The sequence below is a fragment of the Balaenoptera acutorostrata genome, chromosome 5 (genome assembly GCF_949987535.1).
Source record: "Balaenoptera acutorostrata chromosome 5, mBalAcu1.1, whole genome shotgun sequence".
Lineage (NCBI taxonomy): Eukaryota > Metazoa > Chordata > Mammalia > Artiodactyla > Balaenopteridae > Balaenoptera > Balaenoptera acutorostrata.
In genome coordinates this window covers 131,824,646-131,832,697 of record NC_080068.1, presented here as the reverse complement: position 1 = coordinate 131,832,697, position 8,052 = coordinate 131,824,646, and the positions used below count along the sequence as shown (strand labels likewise).

The 8,052-nt window shown below is 35.5% G+C and overlaps 1 pseudogene; it reads right to left on the bottom strand.

Moving 5' to 3' along the window:
* Window positions 1-6,199: 6,199 nt before the first annotated feature.
* On the bottom strand, window positions 6,200-6,740 carry LOC103012660 (MBT domain-containing protein 1-like; annotated as a pseudogene).
* Between the last annotated feature and the right edge of the window lie 1,312 nt (window positions 6,741-8,052).

Genomic DNA, 8,052 nt, shown 5'->3' with positions numbered 1-8,052 from the left:
TAACTAATAAGAAACACAAAGAATATGACATCACTTAAAAATTCAATAATTTCCCAAGTTATGGACACCTGTATTTGGATAGAATTTTCTTAAATCACCATGTCAAATCCTTTCTTGATATATCTACAGTAGTAGTGAACTCTGCTCCTAGCACAGATGCAGTGAGCTGGTTAGAGAGGGGGATGAAGGAATTCCCTTAGTAGTTGGTTTAAGAGGACAAAATTTTTCCACTCAGTCAGGTAAATAGGATCAAGTGAGAGTATTATCATTGGGAGCTGAAAAACATTTTACACAGAAAGTAATCATCACAGAATCAATGAAGAATCTAAATAAATGAATACTGGCATGCTTATTACTTTAAAAGATATCCAACCAAACATGCAGACTGCTTCAGATAGTTTGAATGCATTGACTAAATTTTGGGTGCTCCAATCCAGCCACATGGGATGAAACAGAGTATTCATAGTGCCAGCAGTTGCCAGGGTTTGGGTTTTGAGGAATCAGACCATGGACATACCTTAGGCAACCAGAGGCAGAAAATCTAAGAGGTCGTTTGACTCATAAGTTCTTTAGAGCATAGAGCCTCAAGCTGGGGACACAAGATCAGTCAAGAAGTCCAAAAAACTTGCAAGAATGAAAATAGGAGCCTAATGTAAGCATTATGGGCTAAGGAGACTTGGAACCAAAGAACAGCATGGTCTGGAGTGAAACGGGATACGTTGGGCTATTGGCACAAAGAGGACTGAAAATTACATGGCTTTCCTTCCCACAGCTCTAAGTACTTGATATATGCTGGTTTAAAACTGCAGTCATGCCAGACTGTTTCTTCAAGTGGCATATTCCAGCATCAGTAATTTGTACCTGTGCATATAAATATGAGCATTTGGAAGGCCATAATTCCCACACTTCTAGATTGGTCTAATACATATTTTAGAACCATCCTGGCCCGAAGAAATGAAGGTAAGAAATATTACCCTGAATATGGGCATACTTCTGGAAACTATTTGCCATAGGAATCTGAAGAATATTAGACTGAACTACCCATGTAAATGTTAAAAGACCATGGAATTTCTAGCACTTGAGGGCAGAACATCTTTAAAAATAGGCTGGAGTGGAAAGATTGCTGGTTGAGAGAGGAAGCAGCTGACCGGAGACCAGGAAGAGCAGAAGTAATGATGACAGAGGCAGACAGGACGGACTCTGTGGGCCAGAGGAATGGAGGGAAACTTGAGAACAACCTAAACGCTCTTCTCTGAACCAAAAACTAAAAGGTTAAAACAAATCAGATGTAGAGTATGTGTATAGAGCACAAACAAAATAAATCCAAACTAGAAATAAATTAGACATGATCTGGTCAATCCGAACAAAAGCAATGCTCAAACTTACCCTAGAAGAAAAGCTTCTTCCTCCAAAGAAAAGAAAGTGAGGTTTTCCAGGTCGAAATGGTGACACTGGATCATCCCATTAATTCTGATTTTGGTTAAATACTAAACACAGGTTTCTGCTTCCGCTCACAAACAAAGGGCCACTGAAATGATGGATAACCCGAGAAAGAAAAACAGCAAAAGAGAACAAACCTTCCGAAGTGCTGGAAGTTGGGAAAGGGCAACCATCGGACATTCTAAGGATACCTGTAACACTATGCAGAATGACTGAATAGTTGGAGAATGAACTGGAGAAACCGAAACACTAGTTGTAAGAGTCATCCCAGGCAAGCCTCAGAAAAGCCGATGTGTAAAACAGCAGCATGTCAGAGATTCTTTATTTTCTCAGGTTTCTGATGGATCACATATTGCACAGATTATCTGTTTTAAAATGAAAATTCCTTACCACGAATGAAGACAAAATGTCCTTCCTTTCATACCTTGAAACTTCTCTGGGAGCTCTAGCTTGGACTCCAGGTCCATGTGTGGATTTAAATCCCTCAGGCGATTCTGCAGGACAGTGTTGGTTATGCATTGCTGCCTTCATGATCAGTTGCAGGTGCTTACCACCAGCCTCCCAGCTTGAAGTAAACTAATTAGTGATTTACTGAGTAGTATGTGAGTTTAGGTGAGGTCACGGGCTAAATACTTTTATTAACAAGTTGCTTTATGTTGTTTATAGTTTTTAAAAAACATTTAATTACGTAGTTTAAAATAGCTTGTGTTTAAAGATTTTTCGTAAGAAAACATTATGGCTTTGCAGAGCTGGCTACAAACATTCTGATTTTCATTCTAACTTAATTACATATATAATTGTATATATAAATATTGTAAATATTTTATATTACATAATACATTATATCAATATATACTGTATTTAGATAATATATAACACAATGCAGTTGGCTATATAATATATAATACAATATATAAATAGATAGATAGATAGATAGATAGATAGATAGATATACTGTAGTTAGAGATCACTATATCGGATTTTCTGGAGAACAGTTTGGTGATATATAGCTACACAGGCTATATTGTGCTTTTTTCTGTTTTGTTTTTTGGGGTTTTTTTTTTTGTGCTTCACAGATGTTGCACTTCTTACAAATTGAAGGTTTGTGGCAACCCGGCATCTATCAAGTCAATCAGCACTATCTTCCCACAGCATTTGCTCACTTTATGTCTCTGTGTCACATTTTGGTAATTCTCACAGTATTTTAAATATTTTATTATTTTTGTATTTGTTATGGTGATCCTAGAATCTTTGCAGTTACTACTACTATGACTCACTGAAGGCTCAGAAGATGGTTAGCATTTTTTAGCCATAAAGTATTTTTTAATTAAGGATGTACATTTTTTAGACATAATACTATTGCACACTTAGTAGACTACAGTATAGTGTAAACATAACTTTTATATGCACTGGGAAACCAAAAAATTTGTGTGAATTGCTTTTTGCCATATCTGCTTTATTGCAATGGTCTGGATCAGAAACTGCAGTATTTCTGGCATATTTTTATATCTATCTATAACTATTTCATGTGTGAATCAAACACTTTATCAATTTACCAAAAACCAAAATGTTAACTCTATAGAGATAGTGACCTAAATATCCAAAAATATATGAATAATGAAACTTACCTCGACATTTGTCAAATAAAAATTAAAAGAATAAATTCAGTTGAAAAATTTATATTTTAAAAAAGTTCTAAAAATAAGCTTCCATATTAATGAATTATTATAAAATATATAGTATAATAATACAAATATTGATGGAATTGGGCATCCATAGGATAATAAATTGATAACAGCTTTAGTTTTATTCATACACAGCAGAGAGAGGGATGAGTTTAAATACCTCCCTCTTCCCTGCCTGCCCCCCAAACACACACACAGACACACACACACACAGACACACACACACACACACACACTCTATATTAACAAGAAAAAATAAAGACAGATCCAAGGTGAGCAATCCATTTTGAACCACAAAGGAAAAACTGGATGATTAAATTGAACAATTGGCACTATGGCTAGGACATAAAATTTCTATGCATTGTTCTTTTCTATTCATTATCAGTGGACTTAAAAGAGTTCCCCAAATGAACAGAACTTCAAATTGTATTTAGATATTAGAAACTCATTACCCTCTAATTGTTCACAAGCTTCCAACAAGGAAAGCTCTTTGCAGTGGTGTTACTGATGTATATTTCATAGTTGGGTGGGAAATTCTAAAATAGCCAATGCCTCATTTTGCTTGGAATTGGAAGCTCATAGAACATATCTGCATATGAACAATTCAAAGAACTAATCATCAGAACTTACTGAGACCAAGCTATATGCTTCGTGCTTTTTCTGGTTCCCTAAACAGCCCCCTGTTTTGTGTTAGCCCCAACAAACCAACTGGGTTTTGTGCCCGAGTTATGAAATTCCAGATTTGGGTTTAATTCACTGAAACGTCAAAGGTCTTTCAATCTTTGCTTTGAAAGTCTTATAGAATTTAAGTTTTATTGAAAGATTCCTCAACATGTAAGATTTGAGAAGTATGAGAGTGCTACCTTCTACAGTGGATCTCTCTCAACAGTGTTGGTTTATTAGGACTGTGTTGCTCTATTTTAAGCATGGATCTGAATCACTTGGAGCATTGGTTAAAACCCAGATTGCTGGCCCAGATCCTGTGAGTTTCTAACTCAGAAGACCTGGGGTGGGGCTTTGTAAAATTTGCATTTGTAACACGTTTCAGGTGTGTTACGCAATTTATGCAGGGACAAAACTTTGAGAACCGCTGGTTTAGGGGGTGTGTCCATTAATTTATCACCTGAAGCTACATATATTTGACACATGAAAATTAACTTGTGCTGATTTTAACTATGTTTATGTCCCCAAAGAATCTCCAAAGAGACATATGGCCCTATATACTCTTACACAATAGAAAAATAAATTTTATTTCTAGTAGCAAGTTTAAGTTGTTAATCCTTCTTGCAGAAAATGAAATAAACCTGTGAACATTACCAATGCTATTGTACCCAAACTAGGGCAATATTTTTGATTAGTAAATTGCTAGTTTTTAGCTTTCTATGCATTTTAAACTTCAAACAAAAATCTTACTTAAAGTGGTCTCCTGGGGCTTTCCATTGACATCTTTTAAAGTGATTTATTGGCTGAAGGACTGCAGAGGTTAATCATTTTGATTAATTTCTAATTAGCTCTACCTGTATTTCAGAGGAAATAATCAATATTACCATTTGAAAAGGCCAGGATAAATTCCAGCAGCACTTTTAGAACATATGCAGTTAATTTTCTGACAATTCAGTTTATGGGCCTTGCTGGAAAAAGCTAAACTTCTCTTATTCAGTCACAACTTACTAGAAAGTTTTTTGGAAAAGATAGAAAATGTAAAAAATAAATAAATAATAAAAATAAAAATAGAAAATGTAAATCTTTCTTCATTTACCTTTACCTTCTTTTAATTTTTTGGAGGAGAATGTTTAAAATCACCAGAGTTAGTAATTATTGTTAAAATTATTACTGGATACAATAAAAGACAATCCCTATCACGTGCTAAATTTTAAGAAAATCAAGAATTTCACATGCAGATTAGGTTTTTAACAAATTTGGGAACTTAAAGTAGAGCTGGAATAGTTTTGAAATCTGAAATTAATTTACCTTCAAACAGCTTTTGATTCTCCTGGCATTTCAGAATATCTATTTTGAGATGTTGTTATAACAAGTATTACCTCAGAGACTAAGGGAAATGCCAGAAAACAACAGAATCACTTTCTGGGGGGAGGGAATGTATTTTTTAGCAAGAAAAATAAAATCAACTTAGGACAACATTTTTTTCTCCAGCTCTTCAGCATGGAGAATGAAATCCCGTGAATAATATCTTGTCAATCATTCCAGTTAAATATTTTAGCGTTAGGGAAATTTTCATTTTTCAAAATATAACATTTAAATATGTATAATGTACAACAGTGCATACTGTTTTCCAGTTTTATACAGAACTCCAAATAAAAATCAGAGAATAACAATATTTCTGTAAAATTTTACAGCATGCTGCAGAAAATGCTAACAAACTCAGAATTAATTATGCCTTCTATAATTAGGTGATGAACCATGATGATATTCCTTCACATTTCTGTAAGAAAGAGTACTAAAGATATGACTGGAATAACTTCTGAAACCTCCAAATATTCAGCCTGTATTGAAAACCTGCATTTGTATCTGCAGTTCCTATACATTGACAACTCTACCCTTCTCTGATCATATCCTTTAATCCAGTTACTGTTACTTTAATTTTACCAAAAAGTTAGAATTTCAGTTCTTGTTAACTATGCATATAAATTGTAGCTCAGAAAATACTACAAAATTCTTCAAAAACTTAGAACTTAGAACATAATTGGCCACCTTTATACACTGAACCTTCTGCCATGTTGACTAAAATAGTTTCTCCACACACTTGACAAATATGGAACTGATATATCCTCTATGTTTTGCAGTTTCCCAGTAGAAAAGTGCAGTGGTACAGTTGGGCTGGTTATAAATTTGTTCTGTGTAAAATTCCCCTCCCAATGTTTCTGAGCAGCTGATGGATCTTGTTAAATGTAGAAGCTGAGAGAGCTTTACTGTTCGGATATGCCTGGGATCAAAATTACAATTCTCTCCATACAGCAGCTCATCAGATGCAATGTAACTTTTTTCTCATATCCTTTGCATTGCTGGGATTGGGACTTTCGCTTTCTGTTCTGATGAATCTGTCTGTGCCTTTCTCAAGGCTGTAGCTGATATCCAGTTAGTTGATACCACCTTATAGTTTAGAGGTCAGGGTCTCAACTTCTACCCACTGGTCATAATTGTCTTCCCATCCATACAAATGTATCCTCAAGAGACGATGACTAATTCCTATTAAACTGTGACTATACATACTAAACACGGCTTCATAAAATCTGCCCCTTCTAATATTATTCCCATGTGATGTCTGTGACTTGGAACTTCTGTTTTAAAGATTCTATGATGGCCCTGGTTTCTCTAAAGTGTTCAAAACATTCAAAAGGAAGTTTTGTATAACTTCTGAGTGGAATGAGTTCAGTTATGTTAATATCATAGAATCCAAAAGAGAAAATAGAAGGGTAGGATGCATGGTAACAAAACCAGTCAGACTATTAATCCCAATCATAAGGCATCATCAGCCAGCACCTTTCTAATGCTTGCAATACATGCCATAGAAAGATTTAAGGACTTCATATTTTCCAATATCATTCATTCTTTGAACCATTCCCCACTTTGCTCTACTTCCTCTATCTGAGCAAATCAATAATACATCAAAACGTCTATCCTATTTTTTATAACATTGTGTGTTTCAATTTGATAACCTATACGTCAATATCAACCAAAATGATGATTTAATGGGTCATACATGAGGTCCCTGTATTATCTTCACTTTATTTTTGCATGGGTATGCCTCTTTCTCCGGTTACCCTTTCCACCATTGCTACTTATGTTTGACGTAAATGCCTTGTCAATCACTTCTACTCCCATTCAAAAACTGAGTCCTTTATACTTTCTGAAACTCCTTTTGAAAACTCAGGCATAAGCCTTTGGAACCATTAAATCATTCCACTAGAAAAGCTTGCCAATTTGTTTACTTACGTCAAAGAGTTGTTGGACAGACAGGCTATTCCCCCACCATCAGCACATCAACCAATGAGGTGAACGTCAAAACCATATATATTGTATCAGAAGTCCAGGCTTCAACTGATTTCCAATGATTTATATCTATATAAGACATTCAAATTTGCAAATATCATCATTACAGAAGTCCAGAAGACTGGGGAAGATAGGCTGAAGTCCACATGAGAACATGGATTCTCACATTTTCTGAGCTATTTCCACAGTGGGTCTTATGGGTGCATGTTTAAATCCAGTAAGACATTTCAAAAAGCTACTGCTAAAGATGTTGTTATCTCAGCAAAACATCCATGGAGACTGATGCCACTTTAGTCTTCACTTGACTCTGCAATGTGGCATGATACTGAGCATATGCTGCTAGTTTAGCAACTAAGTCTATTTCTGAGGAGCTCTTGCTTTCTTTGATGGATACTCACCTGTTTTCTGAAGTCTGTCCAAAACTCTTGAAGTTTGACGAATACATTCTAGAACTTAAAACACTGCAAGAATACTTTGTTTTAGAGTAAAAAAAAAACAAAAACAAAAACATCTTGCACACCAACTATTCCACACACTGTGCCAGTAGCTTTGACAGATTTATCATCTGGTCAATTAATGTTTTATAATTGAGAGGTTAAAAGGTAAAGAAGCAACTTCTTCCTCACCCTCATCAGCACTTGAACAGCTTGAGCAGGCCCTCACCACAGCACCATACAAATTTCAAACATCCTAAGTGAATCTCTTCTTTTGCTTTCAGATCTTCTCAGTCACTTGTCAAAAGATTGCAGAGGAGACGGCTGCTCTGGGTGAACTTAGATAACTTTTAGTATCTCTTATGACTACTCCTTCACGTTTTCCATAGAGCTTCATGGGTAGAGATTGTCCATCACCCCATAGACCCTGAGCCCTCTCTCTCCACTCAGGGAGCAGACTTCTCTCTCCAGGACTACATGAC